This window comes from Liolophura sinensis, chromosome 11 (assembly GCF_032854445.1).
Source record: "Liolophura sinensis isolate JHLJ2023 chromosome 11, CUHK_Ljap_v2, whole genome shotgun sequence".
Lineage (NCBI taxonomy): Eukaryota > Metazoa > Mollusca > Polyplacophora > Chitonida > Chitonidae > Liolophura > Liolophura sinensis.
This window is the reverse complement of record NC_088305.1, coordinates 29,080,297-29,105,795: the sequence shown is the minus strand read 5'-3', so window position 1 is coordinate 29,105,795 and position 25,499 is coordinate 29,080,297. Positions and strand designations below refer to the sequence as shown.

The 25,499-nt window shown below is 37.1% G+C and overlaps 1 protein-coding gene across 1 annotated transcript in view; it reads left to right on the top strand.

The window, feature by feature from the left end:
- Positions 1 to 903: 903 nt before the first annotated feature.
- Positions 904 to 25,499, top strand: part of LOC135477408 (ATP-dependent translocase ABCB1-like) — a 78,325-nt gene continuing 53,729 nt past the window's right edge. Inside the window, exon 1 of the mRNA XM_064757485.1 lies at positions 904 to 1,080. The gene's annotated coding sequence lies outside the window, so the exon portion shown is untranslated. The remainder of the gene's footprint in view (positions 1,081 to 25,499) is intronic.

The window sequence follows — 25,499 nt, the reverse complement described above, 5'->3', positions numbered from 1 at the left end:
GCATAATCTACAAGGCCATTTCATGCAGATTCCTAATAAGGTTTTCATAGCTTTTTTTTGTTTTTTTTTTTAACCGAGTATAAATTACAAGAAAAAAACATTAATGTTTTACGGTGGACTTTTTGGGCCATCTTGAACAGGCAGATGCATTGTCGCATTTTACTTTTTGTTCGTTCCGTTATATTTCCACATTAAATAAAAATATGGATGTGGTATTGCACATATTTTCATGTTGAACGAGGAAATATAGCAACCAAATGATATGATTTTAAACAGCAGGTATAAAAGGAATCATTGACGTCACTGTGATTAATCTTGTTCAATATGGTCCAAAAAGTCCACCGTAGAACTATATCCTTGGTCTTGTTTGCATTTCAGTCACAGTAAAAATTAAAATGTGAAAGAAGACCACTTTCGGAAGCGGCAGAAAGTGGAATTTTTGATTGTGCGTATTTTATTTAAAGGTGATGTTGGCCCGGGTTCACTATTTTTTTTTCTTTTTTTTTTCTGAGGTTAGGAAATAGCTTAAGTCAGTTGCCTTTGGCCAAGTCCAAGATGCTGTGTTTCCAGGCAAAACTTCTCATTAGTATTATGTTGCTTAAGCAAAGGAACTTAAAATAATATACCCGTAGGCCTTCCTAAGTGTGAGCTAAACTAATTCCTTGATTTTGGATTTAGTATTAGGATATTTGTCATGTCTAAACTGGTGATTATGCGCGAATAAATATAATAAATAAATAAGCCAAAAAATTAACGAAATATTTGTCATTACGGAAATACACACATACTTTTGTGGTTTGCTGGTATTTGAAGACGCCCCCTATTTCGTGCATCACAGTTGCTACTGAACATTGCCACTCATCAGTCAGTGCGCGTTTGTGCTCAGCAACCGCGGGGCGTTGAAAGTGGATACGGCGTGACGGAGACAAATTTCTTTCCTGTTCTCGCTGAGTTTATAAAAATCCTACTATGGGCAGTTCATTTATAAACTGTAGCAGCTACTCCTTTGTATGAATCAGTCTGTCGTGTACGGTGACAAGTGTCTGGCGGTTAGTAACACAGTAGAGATGACTTGTGATCGTGAGTATATGTACTCTTGGTTTTTTTTTTTATAACATGCCGTAGTTGTTGTTTTGTGCTGATTGATTTTGTACCGAAGCTGGTGTGAAAGTTGCTGTCCACAGTAGCCCTACGAACTACGGAGGCGTCTGCTTTTCCCCGCATTACGGTACCGTCAGTGATTACTTTGTATTATTTTCAGGCAGTATGTTTGGGGCCTACTTGTAATACTTGTAATAGGGGCCTACTTGTAATACTTGTAATAGGGACCTACTTGTAATAGGGGCCAACATGTATACAGAACTTTACATAAGTTTGTCCTGTGTTTTTGTTTGTTAAGTGTTGAAAATAACACTATATAGTATAACTCTATAACACTATATAGTATAGAAAATGCATGTACATATATATATATTGCATGTTTGATTGGGGTTTAATTTTGATCACTATCCAATTTCATTGATATCATGAGGGTGCCTCCTTGTGGTGAGGTAGTGCCAAGATTTGCTGATGTTAAGTTTGATGTATGACTTATAGGGTATGTGTGAGCATACCAGCGGGGAGCCATAACCCAGGGGCATCCCACTAATGCGGTCGTTGTGAGTTCAAGTCCAGCTCATACTGGCTTCCTCTCTGGCGGATGGTCATGGTTTTTCCAACACCATAATGCTGGCTGCCATTGTGTGAGTGAAATATCCTTGAGTAGGGCTTAAAACACCAATCGAATAAATGAATATTTGAGATAGAACCATGGGTCTCCCCTAAATTTGTGAGACAGACGCTGTATTCAGTGCGCTGCAGCAGTCAGTTAAACTGTACACAAACATGTGTACATACATATTGGAATTGTAGTCGGGTATACATTTAATATAGTGGAGTAAACCTGGTAATTGATATGCCTTCGATCAGCACATAGCATGCCCGTATCTATGAACTAGTTTATATGAGATTGGGAAGAGTTTCTTGAAGTTACAAACATTTCAATTGGCTGTCTAGTAGCCAAAAGAAAATAATAATGAAAAATGGCTTGTAGATGTACCAGTACTTGAGCTTCTGAAAGCTGTTAGTGCTTACACATTAGTACACATTCAGTACACATTAGTACACATTCAGTACACATTAGTACACATTCAGTACACATTACCGCTATTAGACCAACAGGAAGTACGATCACTGTATGGTTGAAAGGTGGTTGAAGGTATGTTTGAAAAATAGAATCACTATATCCAAGTGGATAAATTTAGGTTTCCTCTATAAAAATTAACTTTCTGGGGAAAAATATTGGGTTAAAAACTGTATAAATACGTCTATGTTGAGAGAGATGATAATAGGGGAAATGACTGAAGTACATGTAATGCTGAAAACCACTAACACAAAGATACACAAGATGGAGACGTGGGTATTACTGTTGGAAATCACTCGACTAGGAAAGGTCAGAAAAAACTCTAACCAATAAACAAGTCCAGACACAAGTTTGACACCATATACCAGAACGATACACACAAGTTTGACACCATATACCAGAACGATACACACAGAGGGAAGCGTTGGTAAATTGTGAATGCTGGTGGAAGAGTAAGCCATATCCAGGAAGAATACTTCACTGTTAAAATAAGGATGTTTGTAGTCCATTTTTTTTCTCCAAAATTAAAACTTTGATGTCTATTAAACATTCATGTGCCACTGAGCATGAAGTTATACTGGGAAGTCTTTTTGACTTAATGCTAAGATCTGATTGGTAGTCTGTGATGTGTGAAATAGATATAGGTTTGTGTTGTATTGGTTCATCTTTTGCTAAATTTGTTGAAATCCAAAAAAAAAAAAAAAATAAAAATAAAAAATAAAAGCCCATCTTATAATCTGTAATTATGTAGATGTAGATCCAGGAGCTTAAGATTAAATACATGTAGAGATACCATAATATTTTGGAGCAAAATATTAGGAATATGAGAAGTTTATTTCATTAGTCGAATAGGTACATGTATGTTTGTGATCCATTTTTTTTTATCTGGCTGTGGAGAATGAACTTGTAAGATTTATGCCTGACATGCCACTGAGCGTGAAGCGTGAAGCATGAAGAAAACTCTGCAAAATGCTCCGGTACTTGTATATTTTACCAACTTTACAAATTAAATCATGTATTGGAATACTCAAATACACTTAATAAAATATACTGGGTACTGTACATGAATGATTTACGCCTTAGTGACATTTTTTATGTCCACGATATGGGTGAAACATTTGCCAGTGTGGCGTTAGGCCATAATCATGTATTCATTTTCGGTGACATTGAACTGCATGTATGTGGTATGACTTTCTCAAATTTTGCTTTTGATACAAGCAAAAGAAACTGCTGTCTAGCATGAAATCCCTGTCATGTAATTAATATCAGAGGCCCCACTTTTTTCAGTATATACCTTAAATGATCTAAAGTTTTCGCGCTCAGAAGTGCATTTTTAGAGCCAAATAAATATCACAAAATATTATTTTTGGTGCTCACCCTCACAATTTTCCAGTAGAATATTATCCCATGTTCTCAGGAAACTTTAAAACACCTTTCTAAAAATCTGTAGAGCTCTCAGAATCATGAAAAATGAGCTGGTTAGTCATGGACGAAATTTGTGGTTGTTTAGGGTATCTGACTTACAACCCATGCCCTGTGAGTTCCTGGGCCCTGATTGAATCAGTATTGTAATAAAAATACAGTACTGCATGGGCTGCCCTGCCATGAAGGGTTACTCTGTCTGGATATGCCATTGGAAGGCATAATTATTACCCCAGTATTTTCTTAGGGCATATAGGGGAAGTGTCCAGACTGTATGGAACGGTTGTAAAACACAAGTCAGTACTTCAGATGCTGACAAGCATTAAATTACTCTCCCAAAAACAACTATGGTATGTCAAAAAATGTCAGCTTGGAGACCAGTCTGCTGGAGGGTATGACCAAAATAATGGTTAGAGCAATGTGAAACCCCAAAGAAAGAAACAAACAAACTTACATTTAAAAGAAAAAAATAAGGTGTAAGGGGGCGTTTGTGAAATACATGAGAAAATGTTTTCAAATGTCTGACAACATACATGGTACACGTAAATGTTGCACATGCGCCTTTAACTGAAATTTTCAGTATCATAAACAGAATGTCCTAATGTCATAACCAATTTGTGATGTTTTAACATGGGTCAAAAGTTGCTTCTCAGGGTCTTGCTGATGTAAATTATGAATATTTTAGATAAAACGTAGATCTATATAAGTTCATTGTGAAAGGCCATATATATCTTTATAATTTAGTACTTACATAGATTAATTTAGAAGACATAAACTTGGTTTATTATTATCACTAAGTTCACGAAAATTGTATTTTATCAGCCAATACACGTGAGCCCCAGCCCAATGAACCCCAATCCCCACCCCTTAAAAAAAAAATGAAACAAAAAAAACTTCTGTAAGTACTAACTTAGTTTACACCTCGTTGAAGTAGCAAAAAGTTGAAGACAGGTTAGAGTTTCACTTTCACTATCTACATGTTTTAAACAGGGCTATTCAGCTGCATGCATGGTGGTCATCACATCATGCTTATTTATACCATGTCACATGCACTACTTTTCTAAGGGGTTTCCCCCTGAGGTTTCCACAACTGGGCATCTTATTCAATTTCTGTCTATAAACCTGAATGTAGTACATGTGTATATATACAAGCAGTATTGTATTTGGTTCTTAAACAGCAGTCTGATCATGAACAATTCTCCAAGGCACCAAAAGGCCGGTGTAAAAAAAAAAAAACAAACAAAAAGGCGCCAATTAGTGAATGAAAAATCCCAGGTGGTATAAGTGAATATTCAATGACAGTAATTAACAGACCATCATGTACATGTACAGGTATCTAAACAGGCTGGAATTATATGTAAACTGCTTTCAACAGCTTTCAGCAGTTACATGTGTACGTGTGACTAATGGCAAAATTAAGCTGTGTTGAAGACTAAAACGCACTGCTAATTATGCCTGAAATTTGGCGAACAGATTCAAATTCAGAAGCCTATAAATTGCAGACCTTAAAATGATCCTTTTGGTGCCCAAACTGAAGTTTTTGTGGTAAGAAATGTTAATCAGTGAACTTCACAAAAAAGAGCACCCTTTCGTCTGTAAGGTGGATGAATCAGCCAGAATCAAGCAAAATGTGCCACTTGAGAGATGCAAAACTTTTAGGTGAAATACGGTAATTCGGAAAGATCTAATAACAATATTGTCTTATTTTTTTTTTAAACAATACAGCATGCTGGAAAGGTTCATTTAATATGGTTGTTTTCAAAAATGCTTTAAAGGCACAATGTATATTGGTATTTAAGGCATATTACTCTGTTAGATCCATTGAAGACTATAATACTGTCAAGTGATGTTGAAAAATATGTATTTCTGCTGGGTGGTTTAATTTCAATTAAGTTGTCATAATCATGGTATTTAATAGTGCCACTGACAGCATCATGCAGCCACAAGTGTACTCTATTGCATGAGTTCTAAGAGCATGTGTAATTATGGAAGGGAATGTGTTAAGTTGTTGCCACTGTATTGAGTTTTCTTGAAATAGTCCAGACCTCATCGTATCTGGGCAAGATAAACACAATTAAAGTGTTGGTTGCTGTTAACCGTGATGGAAGAGAGGAAAGAAGCTGTCACCGTTAATGGAAGGGCTAAAGCTTGATTGTTACCACAGTTTTTAGGGAAAGCCAAAAAAAAATCTACAACCCAATAAGCCTGTTTGTCTGTATGGTTGACATGCCAGGAGCCAGTGTACAGTTATCTCCTGGTGGTTTAGGCTCTGGCTGCCTGTGTGTGAATGGAAGGATTTAATTGTGTATTTACATAGATGTACATGGAGAAGGAATGTTGATCTTGTCCTTGTTTTGTGTTAAGGCCATTGTTTACTACGTACGATACGATGTTGTCTACATCGTCAATTCCGATGACGATTAATTAAGCAGGCACAGGTAAAAGCAGTACAAGTATACTCTGGTTGAAACTGTTTCTTGTAAACAAATGCATGCCCTTGTGCTTGTATGTTTATGTCTGTAATACAGTATGATCTCTTGATCAGTCAAACTCAGTCACTTTAAGATGAAACTGATGTTCTTTTTTTTACGACACAAAACAAAGCACACAGTGACAAACGAGAAACCCATAAAACTGCTTCCCTCCTGTATCAAGACAGTCCAAAGCTGTGAACTCATTAATTCTTCCTTTTATTACGTCACAATTATCGGGGTATGCGTGCTCATCAAATGTATATGAACTTTGATTGATATCACATCAAACACACATACGATAGTTATGTTTGGGCACATTTGAATTTAAGTTAAAATGTAATTAAAACAAAGTTATACAGTGAGAACAAAAATACAGTGACAAATTCATGTAGCAAACTGTAAGACCAGATGTGACCGCCAACTCTTCAACTTACTAAATTACATGTATCCGGAAGTCTTAATTATAATTTTCATGTACAAAAGCCTTTTTTATCTCACAAACTTCACGCCACAGGAGTAAGATTTTCTGCACACCTGAATCATATACATTCATGATGATCGCTCTATCACAATAGGGGATTACAGACGTGACAACAAATGGAAAATGGGAAAATCTTCGGCCAGAAAACTGTGAATTACACTGATGTGTGGAATTGTGTAACGAGTTATTTCCACTAAACAGAAAAGAGGACAATCAGGTTTGTGTGCTTGTAAAACTGTGTGTATTTGTTAATTTGTTAATGGCAAAGGCTTGATTCCTACTTTCTCTTAATGAGACCATTTTACACCAGCCTCATGTTTAGGAAAGGCTGGTTTGGTCAGTCTAAACAACATTTATAAGAGTTAAGTGTAAAGTGTAAAAAATGAAGTTCTTGTAGTACAATTGTACAAAAGATTTTCTTGTGTTTATAATTACTTAGTTCTTAAAAAATCACCCCCAAACCAGTGACATGATAGACATTGTTTCTTGTGTATATCGTACTTATTAATTCAGCGTAAAACAAATAAATTATTAATTAATTGATTTTTTGTATAAATGTACCTTTAGTTCTAACTGTATTTAAGGTTATGTGTCTGGCAGATTTTGTTTTGATGTAAACTCAGGTGTGTTCATCCATGTAAATGGGTCGTTATGTACAGGGCTTTGAAAAGATAGAAAATTGAAAGTAAATTTGAAAAAGCCTGAAAAATCAGGGTTTTTTAGGTGGAACCTGGAAAAGCCTTGGGATTGAGAACCGACTTGGCATTTGTATTGTGGGCTGATCTATTGTTAGGCGTCACAGCCGTCCTGAGCTTACACTGTATATAAATATTCATGTAGAACATGGACATTCTCCTGGAGAAATCGCTTTCCTATCATATCTTTGAAATTTCTTGATGCACTGCTGCGTTTATTAGAAATTTCAACTAAAAATACCATTTTGTGTTGCAAATTTGGCTTGTATAATTTTAGGATATTTATTCCTGGTAGCCTGGAAAATGTCAATATGGGGGCTGGAAAAAGCATGGAAATTAGAAATTATGAAGGTGTGTGAACTGTGTTTGTATAAAACTGTAAGCATAGTAGAATTGCACACATGATGGGCTTAGATAAAACTGTAAGCATAGTAGCATTGCACACACGATGGGCTTAGATAAAACTGTAAGCATAATAGCATGCAAACATGATGGGCTTAGATAAAACTGTAAGTATTGTAGCATGCAAACATGATGGGCTTAGATAAAACTGTAAGCAAAGTAGCATTGCACACATGATGGGCTTAGAACAAAACTGTAAGCATAGTAGCATTGCACACATGATGGGCTTAGATAAAACTGTAAGCATAGTAGCATTGCACACATGATGGGCTTAGATAAAACTGTAAGCAAAGTAGCATTGCACACATGATGGGCTTAGATAAAACTGTAAGTATTGTAGCATGCAAACATGATGGGCTTAGATAAAACTGTAAGCATAGTAGCATGCAAACATGATGGGCTTAGATAAAACTGTAAGCAAAGTAGCATTGCACACATGATGGGCTTAGAACAAAACTGTAAGCATAGTGGCATGCAAACATGATGGGCTTAGATAAAACTGTAAGCATAGTAGCACTGCACACATGATGGGCTTAGATAAAACTGTAAGTATAGTATCATTGCACACATGATGGGCTTAGATAAGACTGTAAGCATAGTATCATTGCACACATGATGGGCTTAGATAAGACTGTGAGCATAGCAGCATGCAAACATGATGGGCTTAGATTAAACTGTAAGCAAAGTAGCATTGCACACATGATGGGCTTAGAACAAAACTATAAGCATAGTGGCATGCAAACATGATGGGCTTAGATAAAACTGTAAGCATAGTATCATTGCACACATGATGGGCTTAGATAAGACTGTAAGCATAGCAGCATGCAAACATGATGGGCTTAGATAAAACTGTAAGTATTGTAGCATTGCACACATGATGGGCTTAGATAAAACTGTAAGCATAGTATCATTGCACACATGATGGGCTTAGAGAAAACTGTAAGCATAGTAGCATACACACATGATGGGCTTTGTCTTGTACTATCCATCACTCCTCAGTACTAACCATCACTACACGTTTCATTACCATCTTGAAATACCATTTTAGAGATTTATATTTTTCTTCTGTTTGTGAAGTTTGCTCTTTTGTTTGAAACCTATCCCCCCCACCCCCCCAAAAAAGGGGGGGAGATGTGGAAAGAAAAGATCATGGGGCTTTATTAAGCATAAGCATGACTAGTGCCTGACATTTTGTTTTTACATCCCAAATACACGTTGCTGCAGCTATAAAAATACCTTCACATGCATAGTGATATTTTGATTAAGAGCAAAGCAGCTCTACATTGCATACAGATAACATTGTTTGGTTTTTTCCCCCTACAGACCTATAATCGCTTTGTTTATTTCTCTGACAGTTGAGTACCTATTATAACTGTCAGGACTGCACCCTATTTGCGTCAAATTAAAAGGTCACCGATAAGGTCAGCGTTACATCACACGAGAAAATGTCGCAGCAAATAGCTACACCAAGCTTTCTCTGTGTCTGACTTGCCAACCCCGTTCCCATAGGCTCTGATTACATTCCACAAGCTGTCACTTAGGTTGATGGCATCAAGGTACTTTATCTGATTTAGCGGTGTCATAATGGCTTCATTTTTTTTCACCCTAAACATGCATAATACTACACATTTAAACATGTTATTGTTATCTTTTTATATTGTGTTAGATTGTATTTAAGATTTGAAGTGTATTATCTGTCAGTTCCATGCGTGCATTCACCAGCTGATTCCTTCGGCTTTTGTATAAATATCATGTTATTGGTAAACAAACTACTGCCAACCCCACCTAGGAAATTAGTGTAAAAAAAAAAAATTAAATATTAAAAAAACTTCTTTGTTTGTAAAAAACTAATATTTATAGTTCATTGCTGACATTTTATTTTTATATTAGCTTGAAGTGTTTGTTTTGGTTTTGTTGAGGCATATTTCTGAATGACAATAGCTGAATCTGGTGTCCTTCATATGGAAAACTTTAATACTGAAGTTATGTTTGTCAGTGAAATGGAACCCATCCTGGAGAGCCCTTGTATGTGGTTCACTTGTCAAAGCATGATATAACCTCCTTTGTATAGAAAAACTAGTAGTTCTTGAAGTTGAGTTTTAATGTTTAATTGTTTAAAAGAAGAGGAAAAACTCTTGGTCAAATTTTGCAAATTCTTGGCTCACCACAGATGTCATTCCAAACGTACAAACTGAATTGCACATTACACAAATCAAAAGTATCTGTTATACATCTGAAGGCCAAGCACTAATACCCCCCACTTGGAAACCCCACTGGTATTGTTACATTTTAATGGAACTGACTGTCAGGGGTTGTCTTTCTCATCTGTTACACCATCTCATTGTTACAGTGTCGCAGTAAATAGAACAACTGGGTCCTCCTGTTACGAAGTTAGCTTCAGAACTTCATGATCAATAATCTTTGTTCAAATTGAGCGTGTCTGCCGTGGTATATTTCAATAATTTGTCATATCAACAAACTTTATTACACTCTGGTAGGGTCTTCATTAACTTTTACCCGGCCACTGGCCAATTTCCTCTCGGGCTTATTCGCATCAATTTGTCGTTTTTTTTTTCCTGACGGCACCATTGAATATCACATTTAGCTGGAGCAGATCTATTGAAATGCACAACCCAAATTACTTTCCCAAGATGTCCCTCAAAGCTGCAAAACGGCTTAATTTCAGCGTCTGAACACTCTAGACTTAATTGGAAATATTTTGTGTCTATAGAATGGTTGTTTACTGCATAGCCTGTCTATAAAGTCAAACAGGTTCTGACCCTGGTAATTTGCCAGGGAAATTGTTTGGTTAGCACTTCGTGCTGAAACTTTTGTACGTACTGATTTAGGTTGTACCGATACATTTGGCTTAGTTTTGCGATGTGATCAGTTTCTACAGTTTACCGGACTTTGTGTTACCTTTATATTATGTCTCCGTGTCTAACCAAAATCATAATTCCAAAACCGTTCATGGAGCTAAAAATAAATTCAAAATTGCTTTTCAAGATATTAAACTTTCTAGTTACCCTGGACATATTTTGATACAAACTGCTGTAAATTTACATTTGTGTAATGCTACAACCCTTCACAAAGTAAGTGAAATATTTGATGCATATTAGATTGATTTTCACTCTTTAGATGACAAAAAGTTGCCCTCCTACCCTTACCGTTCAGCAGGTTTTACATACCATTGTTAGTTTGCACACTGGCAAACTAAGGTACTTTGCAGGTACATGTTATATAGTGCTAAGATAAATCTATTGCAGGAAGAAAGTTTTGAGTTATTTCGTTCGTACATGTAAGTCTTTTCCTGGACCTGAAAACCTGATCACTTTTGTGCAGTGAAAAAAAAAAAACCAAAAAAAAAAAAACATTTGCATTCACAATTAATAAAATAGACAAATATTTATACGCACGCCTGTGATAGTCCACTGGTGTACTGGTTGCAGTACTGTAACGATTGTGTTATGTTATCTTACATTATGAGTTTGTTATTTGTAGCCAGGTGCGGGTATGAGTATGCATACACAAACAATTACATGGAGGATATCTCTGAGTGTCACTTAGACTGTGGGTAGAGGTGTAGTAGGAATTCGGCCATCTCCTGTTGAACTCAAGAACATACTCTGACAGTGTTTAGTGGTACAGCGTTTAGTGGTACAGCGTTTAGTGGTACAGAGTTTTGTGTTATACTTGATACAACCTGAAATACTGAAGGTAATTTATTTTATTTTGACTACATTGACCTAAAAAATCTTCCCAAAAAAAAAATGGAACTTTTTTTTCAGTTTGAATAATATTTTTTGTTTTTCTTTTGAAAGGGGTCTACATTATTTGTAAAGTTCAACTTTTAGCTTTATGAGGCTAGATTTTCTGGAGATTTTTTTTTATTCTTTTATTTGATTTGTTTATTTGATTGGTGTTTTACGCCGTACCCAAGAATATTTCACTTATACGACGGTGGCCAGCATTATGGTGGGTGGAAACTTTTATTCTTTTAACTCTCAGACTAAATGCATGTGCAGGTATATTGGCATAGGTCTGTCTGTCTGTCTGTACGTTCATCTGCCATTTCTCTAAACATACATGCTACTGTACATGCACATGATTACACCTAGAAATACATGTACATGTGTAGTATATATCATATATGTATGGTTGAAACTTCTGGGTCAATTTTTAAGAGGGCTACATGTATACCATTTCTAATGGTTTACCTTCTTTTATAAAACTGTGTACTTGAATGTATGTGGTGTGTTTAGATTGGCTGAACTCTATCTAAGCCACAATAATTTTACAGCAGCTCCATGTTGATATTGAATTTTGTTTATTTTTGTCTTGGGCCAACGATAATGGAACGAGGAAAGCTAATGAGAATTAAACTGGTTGAGGCTCACCCCAAGAGGAAGGCAATTAAGGGTTGACTCACCCCTGTCGTGTGATAAGGCAATTAGTAGATAATTACCACACTTCTGAGTAATGTTGCACAAGTAGATGAATCTCACGGCCAAATATTTCTCATGCAATATCTTAGTGACCCATCTCACTCGTCAGAATATCTTCCGAGTCCTCACCTAGCTAACCATGCAGGCCTCACACTCCAGACTATAACAGACTAGAGCAGCTTTCCGGTGCAAATAATGTATTGCCTGTAAACAATTATAGATGAAGGGAATTTGCCTTTAGCTCAGTTGGAGGAGAACTGCATGAATGTGAGTTCAAATCCTGGTGTGTCTAACAAAGGAAATTGTTTAGCTTTTACATTAGTGTGGCTACAAAACAGGTTCCAAAAGTGCTGGTGTGGGCTGTGAATCTGAACGAGTCTTAATGGGCTTATTTAAAAGTATGCTGGATTTTAGAGTTCAAATCCCAGTATGGCCCACAGTCCTAACCATTATACATTTTCTGTTGATTAAGACACCAATCAATTCTTAAATATATTTTGCCCTATACATTGTGTTGAGACTGGTAAGATTTTTACTTTTTGTGAAGCATTATTGCATGCAGTTGTGAAGCATTATTGCATGCAGTTGTGAAGTCTTATTGCATATAGTTGTGAAGTCTTATTGCATGCAGTTGTGAAATCTTATTGCATGCGGTTGTGAAGTCTTATTGCATATAATTGTGAAGTCTTATTGCATGCAGTTGTGAAGTCTTATTGCATGCAGTTGTGAAATCTTATTGCATCTAGATGTGAAGTCTTATTGCATCTAGATGTGAAGTCTTATTGCATCTAGATGTGAAGTCTTATTGCATGCAGTTGTGAAATCTTATTGCATCTAGTTGTGAAATCTTATTGCATGCAGTTGTGAAATCTTATTGCATCTAGTTGTGAAATCTTATTGCATGCAGTTGTGAAGTCTTATTGCATCTAGATGTGAATTCTTATTGCATCTAGATGTGAAGTCTTATTGCATCTAGATGTGAAGTCTTATTGCATGCAGTTGAGTAATGCCGACAGCCAGTATCTTGTCTTGACAGAATCAATCATGACTAATTTCCATGTTTAATTATTACACATGTATGCACATGAACTGATCCAGCTGGATCATGTACATTTACAGCACTAGCTCAGCTGCACCGATCATTTTACGGCATCTGATACAAGTGTTTGATCACACTTCAGATTATGTAGCCATCAGACTGCGTGATGCCTCAACCAGGGGGCTCCTCATACCGATCCCTTAAATAGCATCCCTTTTATTGATTGGCCTACACGACAGCGTCTCAGACAGCTAGAGATGGTCAGTACCTCGTCGTCTCCTCATCCTCAGCGTGCAGTGAGCGACTTTCTTAATCCCTTATGAGGAAGCATTTGATAGCCCTTAAGTGGTCAGCCCGAAAGATAACAATAGGAAAGGAGTGGTCAGTGCTGGTCACTGGGGCTGTGATTAAAGTCTGTCTGATGACCAATATTGATTAACTTGAGCGCTGGTCAGCTGCTGGGATTAAACTCATGCCTGCTGACAGAAGGTCCTCAGTTGGTCAGTCTTGACCCAGAGCTGGATGTTTTCTGGTCAGCTGGTGTCTTAGTCCTATGACAGATGGCTGTGGATGGACAGTCTGAAGTTTAGTGCTGTACTTAAGCTTCTCTTCTGGGTGGAGGAAGTTTGGCTGGTAAAGGCTTAGCTTCCACCCAGTTCACACTGAACAGTTAACCCGTTCAATACATATTATACAGGGAGTCATATTCCACAGGGGAGCTCAAGGTATGTTGTACTCTTCTCAATGTTGTATATTACATGTGTGTTCTCCTTATCTTTCTTTCAGCTGGAATTGCACATTTGAATGAATAATTGTGGTTATTAAAATGCCATGGCAGTACTGCAGCCAAATCATTTGCGATATTGCAAGTTAGACGTTGCACCAAGTATTGCACTGCTTTTAAACTGTTGTACCAGTCTCTCTGACAGAAGATTGGAAGGTTTCAGTTGCATCTCTAAACTTTGTTTTCACCACTTTCGAAGGTTCCATTCTCTGACACCCAGTTAATAAAACACAAAATAGATTCTCTGATGTGAAGATGATATGTAAATGAGCAGACCCTTTTGAAGATCTCATTTTGATGATCTCAGTATTTTGACTTCAGTTAAGTCATCCTCACAATTCTCCTGAGGATAACTCAATTAAAGTCGAAATATTATGACTGTCAAGATGAAATTTGGGAGTTACTTTGCTTATCTGTTACGCTAAGCTATTCAGTGGATCAACAAGACGAGATGTACCGTACGTAGTTTTTGAGCTTCTACCACATTCATCTGTGAAAGTAGACATTATTCCTGTGATAGTTAAAATTTTGAAGGTAAGCTGCTTGTGGTTTTGAACTCTCAACCCTGTAGATGAAAGCTAATTGTGGGCTCTTGGCCTCCCTGTCAGGATATGTAATTGATAAATTTACATGTCGGTGTAGCCTGTGTCACTAGACTTGACAGGCTTTGAATACGTGTGGATAGGTGCTTGTACATTTATAATGATTACACTCACTTACACTCACATGATACTCTCAGAGGGACTCGTAATGGGTGTCAGAAGGTTCTCCATCTCCACCAGATACATGATGTATTTCTGATGGCATTACATAAGGTTATCACGACCCCCGTGCTGTTTGTTTCGTATTATTTAATTTATTTCCCTATGTATTTGATCGCTGTTTAATGGCATGCTGAAGAGTTTTTCACTTAAATGCGGCATGAATTCTGTCAACTTCATTGGTGGAGGAAACTGGAGTCAGGCATAAACCACTGACCTTTGACAAGATACTGATGAACTCTTTTATATGATATATTGTATGAAACACCTTTGTGCACATGTAGTTTAATTATTTCTGTAGATCCCTGACCTCTGGGATCAGATAATTAAGGCTAACATGTAATTCACTTCAGCGCCTTAGCGCCTTTGTACAGGTATTATCCTTGACCTTAGATAAGAAAGGCTGGTTTTCAATTTCAGTGTAGAAAGTCATAAGACCATTCTTCACTTATTCATTACTGTGAACTGTTTTTAAGTTAAGTAATAATGTTTGCTGTTAAGTAATCTGCTTTAGTACATATATCTCTGTCCATCATGATCTGCTATGGGACTTTAAGACACAGCTTCATGAACCAGGGGGCGGTGTGCAGATAATCCATGAATGGATCATCCCATTATAGGCCGGATCTGATTAGAATCCTGGGTAATTTTGGCATGGTAATTTGAAATAAGTGTTGAAGAGAGAAAAATCATTTTTCCTCAATTTGGAAACGGAATCATGGTATGGGTATGTCTTGATGATACATACATGTACTGTAGGCCGTTATGATATAACACCCCCTCTTGAGGATTGATCCGATGTCAAGAGTTTGCCAACTGCGCCATGTATTTTTTAGACAGCATAATGTTAATGTCACCATGACCAGCATACTGCTGCTCTTTATGGTAACATATAAGTTGTCATAAGGTGAATTGTTTGTGTACGGTAATTGTTTGTGTACGGTAATTGTTTGTGTACGGTAATTGTTTGTATACGGTAATTGTTTGTGTACGGTAATTGTTTGTGTACGGTAATTGTTTGTGTACGTAATTGTTTGTGTACGGTAATTGTTTGTGTACGGTAATTGTTTGTGTACGTAATTGTTTGTGTACGGTAATTGTTTGTGTACGGTAATTGTTTGTGTACGGTAATTGTTTGTGTACGTAATTGTTTGTGTACGGTAATTGTTTGTGTACGGTAATTGTTTGTGTACGGTAATTGTTTGTGTACGTAATTGTTTGTGTACGGTAATTGTTTGTGTACGTAATTGTTTGTGTACGGTAATTGTTTGTATACGGTAATTGTTTGTGTACGGTAATTGTTTGTGTACGGTAATTGTTTGTGTACGTAATTGTTTGTGTACGGTAATTGTTTGTGTACGGTAATTCCTCAGCCTTTCTCGCATGTTTGCAAGGTGTTTATTCAGGAATATTCTGTGTTCACCGATGAAATTCTACTTTTTGTGAAGTCCTGAAATTGGCAAATCCAACCAGTGTAGTTGTGTTCCCAAAAACAAATTTAAAATGTGCATAACTTGCACTGAAAGTTACTCTGTCATATCTAAAAAAAGTTGAGGAATTACGGTCTACCTATGTCACCTTTGTATACTATATATGTTATTCAGGATGTCATTGGGAACTAATGCAGGGGATTTCCAGTGTTTATTAATACTAGGAGTACGCGTCAGTGTCATAGTGAGAATTTAACTTTAGCTCAGATGTTAGGGAGCAGTGCTGTTCCACCTCGAGTATCAGAGTTCCATTCCCAGTGTGTCACTCATGGAGTGATTCCTGCAGCCATTAAACTGGTGACGTCACCAAGCCTTGTGCAAGAAACATGGGTATTTTGGAATCTGATTCCAGATGACAAAGTCAGCTTTGACTAAGGTCAGAATTTGAAATGTGATTTGCTCTGATGCTTAAAAGTTCGAATCTTCTTAAGTGTTACGTTAAAACATACACCCTGTACATGTATGACCTAAAATATTCCCCCCAAAGCTGCATTTTCAGAGGCAAATAAATGTTCTGAAACTTACATTTTCCAATAGAAATGGTGTTTTGAGGTTTCCAAGCAAACCTCAAAACACCTTTCTAAACTCAGCTGAACTCTCAGAATCAGGAAGAATGGTCATGTATATAGTCATGGATGGAATTTATAGATCATCTAGAGCATATTGAAATTTGAATTTGAATATAATATTGAGTTTTGAAGTTCAGTGAATCCTTCAAACTTTGCTGATGAGCCTGTGTCATGCGTGCTGGCTTACATGTAGTTGTTAAATGTGCTTACTTGTTTAACAGATAAATAACATAGCATTATTTTGTTGAAATTTATTGCCACTGCCCACATTTAGTGTAGCGTAGATTCTTTCTATTGATATTATATGCGGTACTATAAATGTCATTTGATGTGAATTTTTAAGTAGCTTACTGTAGCAGTTTCACACAGAATTATAAGTACAGTGTAATAGAGCAACCAGAAAATGGTCACGGGTTACCCCTGAGCTCTGTCCAGTTTCTTGCCGCCATAATACTGGCTACTGTTGTATAAATGAAATATTCTTGATTATGGCATAAAACTCAGTTAAACGAATGACATGAATAAACAAGTATACTATTGAACTGGACACTCTACATTTCTGCAGGGTTATTTTTGTGGGGATCTGCTAACTTTTGGTATGAATTGTGGGTGTCTAGTTCCAGGCCCAACCCACCCAAGGCTTTATTAGCTGAGACATAGTAACCTATTCCATACATGAACTTTAAACTCCCATGTAACCGGCTAATTGTCTCAATACCTTGACTTGACAGGATATGTCAGTACAACCATCAAAAGGTTCAGTGTGGTTTAAGACTTGATCTGAACCACAGGGGAGCTGCTGTGTGGTTCTCTGGGTTGTTGTGCATCCCCGAGGAAGCTGCAGTGTGCAAACATGTGTTCTTCATTGTGTAAGGTCAGGTAATGTAAGACATGAGGGATAATTCAGGTTGTCGTGGAAACGTACATATAGTTGCCAAAGCTTTATTAAAGGTGAAGTGCAGTGGTGAATGTAGGCAGAATTGAAACTGTGGTGGAATTAAATCAAGCCGTTGAAATCTGAGATGCTGAGATTTTGCCAACCGATGCAGTAAATTAGTTGAAAATTTTGATAGAATTAGACATAGTGTTTATACATTATATATCATGGGGCTATAGCCAGAAATGTGAAATGAGGCGTCCAAACAGCCCTATATTGAGGCCATGATAGTTTAAGCAGGGTGTCAACATTACTTTTTTCAAATCTCATCCATGTTGCTGGTAACTATCTCATCAAGTGCTAGTAGCAGGCAGTCCAGATAGGACTAATATATACATGTACATGTATAGATCTGTTCCACTTGGACAGATCCTACGTTACGCATGCTTGTTAGATGACCTGGAATTTTTCTTCTTTTTCTTGTTTTTTTTGTCTTTTCACAATCAGAGGACAGTATCTGTGATATCTAAAATTTAGACCTAAAAATGACCTAAAATTTTTTTAAAATTTTTTTATTTTTTTATAAAAAGTGCATGTTTTGAGGCTGAAAGAAATCACTTAAAATATTTCTTTTGGTGCTGAAACTTCTTCTTGCTTCTCATTCTAAACATAGCTCAAATTGTTACACCCTTGAATGATCTATGATTTTGATTTAAGTTCTAAATTTGAGCTCAGTAAACTAATATTTTGACCACCTTGTAAATGTTATCTTAACAAAAATATGTCAAACTTGTAACTTCACTGACCGAAAATAAAACATTCTAAATTTTGACTTAAGTTAGTAATGTCTTTGTAAAATTGGTCTCAGCCAAGATGCGTACATGCACAACTCTCTACATATACATCATTTATCATGTGTATTCTTAACACGTTCTGCTACATGTGTTTACCCTGAAGGTGTGGAAGGAAAACACAGGTGAAAAAGATGATTACAGGTGTTCTGTTGCCCTGAGGTTACCATGGTTATGGAGATCATCACACCCACAACATCAAATGTGTGGAGATTTCCTGAACAGGGGAATTTACAAGATTCTACAGGGTTTAATGTGCTCTCAAGAATGTTGTATTTCTCTAGGCAGTAAGAGGGATCATGGACATTAGAATACCTTAGAAGTCTTAGCCAGTGGAACGTAATTGCACCACTAATTTGTTGATGGCCTGACTGCAGTATTTAATTTGTGACTATTTAATTCATGATTAATAGGACCAAGATCATTTTCCTAACAACCAATACAGAATTTGTCACATGTGGGAGAGTTTGTGAATAACCTGCCCAAGGTCAGTGGTTTAATCCAGGCACTCACATTTTCCAGCACCATGTCCACTCTTAAAACCGATCGCCATTTTCTAAGCGAAAAATCCCTGACACAACATTGAACACCAATACAATAAATAAATTAAAGGTACTGATGGTACAGGTGAATTGTTCAGTATATTTCAGTTTGTTGCACGCCATACTCAAGAATTTGGCGAGTTACTGACACACTTTCCCTATGAGTACAGAGGTATGGGCCCCTTATTGGTTATGGAAAAGTGGCCTTCAGTGGAACAAACATTGGACTGTGTTAAGGGCGTCATCACACATGGATCGTCACCATGAAGGGCCCCACAAACATGGAAAACAGGAGAGTTTACAAATTCCTTGTTCAAGAGTGTTACAAACATATGTCCATTACTAGATGCGTGTATATATATGAATAAAATAATGCTAAAACAATATCACTAAATAAAGCTAAAACAATATCACTAAAATAGTGCTAAAACAATGTCACTAATATAATGCTAAAACAATATCACTAAAATAATGCTAAAACAATATCACTGTAATAATGCTAAAACGATATCACTGTAATAATGCTAAAACAATATCACTGTAATAATGCTAAAACAATATCACTAAAATAATGCTAAAACAATATCACTGTAATAATGCTAAAACAATATCACTGTAATAATGCTAAAACAATATCACTAAAATAATGCTAAGACAATATCACTGTAATAATGCTAAAACAATATCACTGTAATAATGCTAAAACAATATCACTAAAATAATGCTAAGACAATATCACTAAAAACAATATCACTACAATAATGCTAAAACAATATCACTAAAATAATGCTTCTTTGACCAAAAGTGAGGTAAAGAAATGATGCGGTATCCAGATCCCTCCGGGGTTTCGGGTTAGCAGTAGTTGGAGCTGAACTGTTTGCATGCACTATGAGGGAACAATATAACAGTATGGACCAAGCCTCTTGTACTGCATGTAACTATAGTAATCTGTGTTGATTATGTGAGGCTTCCATCATTCTGCCCAGCCCAGAAGTCTCAGAGGCTCATTTTTCTTCGCACTTTATTACATAATCTCTGATTCATCGAACCAGTAATGCAAAGGCTTGTGGAAGTCATCCTTCCCCCAGTGGAGGCAATAAGGAGACAATCTGTTGCTATAGGGCTGTTTAACAAGAGAAAAATTAGTGTTATTTAACCGAGTATAACACTTCTGATTTTTATCATGGTGTGTTATGATTCATCAGGGCTTAGGTTATCATGCCATATTAGTTGTCTGTTCTGAGACTGTCCAGAATACATTGTCCTGGTTTGATGGTCCAGTTTGGATGGATGGCTAGGGTGCTTCCATGCAGTGCATGTGGCCTACAAAGACTGCACCAGGAGAGTATTCCACAAAGCCATTTGTGACTTACATGTATAAAGTCAAAATTTAAAATAAATAAATAAAATTAAATCAGCAGCCAATGCTTGTCAAGAGCATACATGTGATCTCAGTGGTCTAGTGGGGGCACTTTAACCATCAGAGTCAGCAACGTGCCCTTTTGATACTTTCAAACTGGCCATCAGAATTGGCCCGTTGCTTGGTGTCTCAGTTCTGGCAGCCCGTTAACATGGTTGAAGGGATACATGTATATACCAGTACATTTCAGCTTAGCTGGACCTAGCTGTGTTAGAATTAAGGGGTGGGTTTTTATTTTTATGTTTATTCCATTTTTGGACTTTTCTTTGTCAGCTCGTCCGTGAAAACACACACGCACAAAAATTGGTGTCACCTTATTTCTCAGGATGGTTACCTGGGTAACATGGTTGTTTGAAGGTATTTTCATTTTATATGACGATCTGGTTGAATACTGGAGTATCAAAGTCATGTTGCTGATTCTTCCATAGAACACACAGGCATGCTGCATTTGTACTTCTATCTCTCTTCATCTCCTAAATTCTAAAAGCTGGCTGTTGGCCAGGAACATGTACACTGTACGAACAGATAGTAAGCTTAAATGATGCATTGCACAGAAAGTTAATTGACTTTTTTTTAAAACCTAATTTGCACATCTATTCATGTGTGTGCAATTATGTATTAAATGGAAATGAGGGGAGCTGTTTTACTGTGATACAAGAGTATCTGCGTTTTGTTGGAGTGGATATTTTTACACAGATACGTACAATGTGTGTACTATTATGTGTTATGTAATATTATGTGTTATGTAATATTATGTAATTAGGTGATTAATGATCGAGTAGATAAATTTGAGTGGTTTAACTTTTATTTGAAAAAAAAAAACAAAACAAAACAACCCCCCCTCCCCCCCCCCCAAAAAAAAAAAGAATAAATGAATCTTGGAAGTCTGCATCACCCATAAACATAACATGTACATGTACATACATGTTTATGTTTTTGCCTTCCATCAATTTGGGTTGGCCTTAAGAGGCCTTGGAGGCCTAATATAGCAAATAGGGAAAATACCAATCCCAAAACTTTATATGGGTTGTATTACATCAGACCATATTTCGACTTTATTTCCGTCATATTACACTATTCTTGAAGGCCTGAGGAAAATTAACATGTCATGCTTTAACCATTTTATGTACACTCTGTTATATTGAACATGTAGCAATGGATCAGTCAACTTGCTAGTGCTGAGCTTTTTAAACTGGAAGTTGTATTTTCAGCTATCAGACAGTTAAATGTGTAGCTAATGGTTATTAGCTGTGACTTTAACCCTGTTTGACAGTATAAGCTTCCCCACTAGTAGGGATCCTTTACTGCACGGGGAGGGGTATTTATACAATCTGCTGTGACCAATTTGTCATGCCTCACTTTATCATGTTACGATTGGTTTAAGGTGATTGTCCTCGCCGTACATGTACAATACATTCGTGTGTGTACACCTAAATGTACTTGGATGGTACCTCCTATACTGCATGTGTGTACACCTAAGTGTACATGGATGGTACCTCCTATACTGCCTGTGTGCACACCTAAATGTACATGGATGGCACCTCCTATACTGCATGTGTGTACACCTAAATGTACATGGATGGTACCTCCTATACTGCATGTGTGTACACCTGAATGTACATGGATGGTACCTCCTATACTGCATGCGTGTACACCTAAATGTACATGGATGGTACCTCCTATACTGCATGCGTGTACACCTAAATGTACATGGATGGTACCTCCTATAGTGCATGTGTGTACACCTAAATGTACATGGATGGTACCTCCTATACTGCATGTGTGTACACCTAAATGTACATGGATGGTACCTCCTATACTGCATGTGTGTACACCTAAATGTACTTGGATGGTACCTCCTATACTGCATGCGTGTACACCTAAATGTACATGGATGGTACCTCCTATAGTGCATGCATGTACACCTAAATGTACATGGATGGTACCTCCTATACTGCATGTGTTTACACCTAAATGTACATGGATGGTACCTCCTATACTGCATGTGTGTACACCTAAATGTACATGGATAGTACTTGATATACTGCATGTACTGTGCTGTAGAAACCTTAAGACATTCTATTGTACTGGCAGATTTTTAACTTCCATCTTATAGCAGAAAATTTGGCAGCACTGTGGTTCAAAGGTTTTACCAAGCCATTTCTGACTTGAGTCAAATTTGAAATATGATCAGAAAGGCTGTTTTCGGGCTTTACAGAGATTAAGATTTTGCCCCCTTTGTTCATGTTGTCTTTAGACAAATGTGTCCACATTTCAACTTTCAGTACCAAAAACTAAGCATCGAGTTTTAAATTTTGACTTGAAAGGGCTTTGTAGAATATACCGCAGGTTATGGTACATTCCTAATTCCATCACCCAGTTTGTGATTGGTTAATACTGGCTGACCTTCTTCATGGAAGTGTAGTCTGTATCTGGATGGCCTGTAATGAAAGTGTTTGCTACAAAGTGGAAAAAAGTTTAGAGTATTCATATATCTGTATAAGAGATGAGTTGAAGGGTATACTATGACTTGATGAGATATCTTATCTGGTAACAGTATATTGTTACTAGGTGGGACGTCTTATCTTGTGTCGGAATGCTGGGTGGAACACCATGTCTGGTGTTACTGTGACTTGGTGGGATATTATCTTGGTAGGAAGGTTAATCGGGGTGCGCATAAGTCATGAAACATTGTCCCTTACAGAACAGTTGTTGAACTATTGAACATACAAATATATTGTAAATGAAGAAGAAAAGTAAGGACACATGAATTCTTCTGGACCAGCCAACTTTTTCAAGAATACATTAATAGGCTGTTATTGTGTTTTAAACTTTGGCGCTACTTTAATTCTTAAACAGCTTGCAAACAAACCAAAGCTTGGAAGAATTACAGTGGCAGAATTAATGATGTGTGTATACACCTATACTTGTATTGCCTGTTAACTTGTGGACCTCCTGAGAGTTTCCTCCGAGTATATAATAACATTCAAGTTACATACCAGGCAGTATTAACTCACTTAAAAGCTGCTAATAAGCATCATTTTGGGTGTAAAATCCAAACACATGTAAACAGACTTCCTGGGTCTACATGCAGTAACCGGATAGCATAGTTGGTAGAGCGTCTGCTGCGGGAGCGGTAGATCCAGGATCAATTCTGGGTCAAGTCAAACCTAAGACTTTAAAAGAGGAAGTTGTATCTTCCTTGCTTGGCGTTCAGCATGAAGGTGCAACGACTGGTTGACCCGTATCAGTGTAATGGCTCAGGCGGGGCAGCTTACTTGCCTTCAGTAAGTTGTCTCAGTGAAGCAGCACTAGATAAAAGAGCTGTGGAAACCTGACTTGCAACAAGGAGGCACATCACATAAACCCTAAGGATTCCTTCGTTGCCATATGACTGAAAAATTGTTGAGTACCACGTTAAACCCTAAGCACTCACTCACTCTACATGCAGCATAAACTCCTTGAAACTTACATAGAAAATTTATGAACAATTATACATTGAGTTTCTTGTTCCTTAAACTTTCAGTGTGTACCTGCTGTTTTTTAACCTAGATGAAAGCGATGTATTCCTTGTACCTGCGTACTGTCTGGTAGGTTTGTTTGTTTTCCTGACACACTGCTGCATAAAACTTTGTAGGCCTCCCATGAGTTGTTGTCAGCTGGTATGCATATAGCGATTACTTAAGGGAAAGCAGTAAACATGAATGCATCATGCATGTATATACACATACGTGTATGTTGTCCACTGTACACTGCTGTTGTCAGCGTTTGCATGCTATGTATGTAGCCAGGAATTGACTTCAGCCCTATACATATGATGACTGTCCATTGAGGTGGAATAGTGTTCAGTATGGGACAATTTAAGGTACTAATCGAATAAGTGCATTAAATTAAAAAGAGCATTTGAAAAGTGAACTGCAGCTTCTGCCACAAGGTAATCACAAACTGATGTAAACTGACTAGAGGCTGTACTTCACTGGTTATGTGAGGTCATTTGCTAATTATCACACTTGGTCATTGCTGCTGTGGTTTTACCTCTATGCAGCAAGTCATTCATTACATGTACATTAATTCTGAACAACAATTACAACAGTAGTATGGGTTTTTATGTCAATTTTGAAAGTATAGCTTTTGTTAATTAACTTAATTTCAGATGCAATACTTTCACTCCCAAGTGTGTGCGAGCAAAAACCTTCAGGCAAGAGTAAAACGGCAATTGCTCATCTGTCTGCATGCAGTCTGGATTGCGTATTTACTGCTTATTTGGTTTTCTGTATAAAGAAATGAACAAATCGATTGTCTGGAAAGTTGAATTCTGGGTGCCAGAATGAAGATCTTTTTAAAAATTGAGCTTAATTCCTAGGTGGCAAACTGTGGATATGTGTAGCGATGCAGACACAGACTAACATTTTGATAATACATACATGTACATGCATATGTAAAGATACATAGACCTAAAAATTACTTCATGTATGATGACATGAATGTCAATTTGATCAGGTTTCCACAATTCCTGTATGTGAGTCTGCAACCTTGGAGAAAAACTTTAATGTATGCGTCAAATTTTTAACATATTTGACCTGTATTTTTCACTTCTGTAATGGTGGTCAGTTTCATGCGTTATCAAGGAAATTGGAGTGCTCAAAAAACCTGAAACCAATAGACAGTTATGTGTACTGTACTGACAGTTACGTGTACTGTACTGACAGTTACGTGTGCTGTACTGACAGTTACGTGTACTGTACTGACAGTTACGTGTACTGTGCTGACAGTTACGTGTACTGTGCTGACAAACTGTAAATTCCCACAGGCGACCAACAGATTTGCCAAACCGTGTTTATTTGATGGAACACTTACATGTACATGATTGCATGCATGCATGATGATCAACGCAGTTTAACAACCATATGTACACTATGTGCAGCAGAATCTACAAATTCAATGTCCAAACTTTTGCATTTATGAGCTTGAACACGACTTGAAACAGGGGAGCTGTCTTTGGCGGTCGTACATTGCCACAAAATAATGCCAAAGTGAAGGTAATGACTGCTGAAGGCCACTGCAA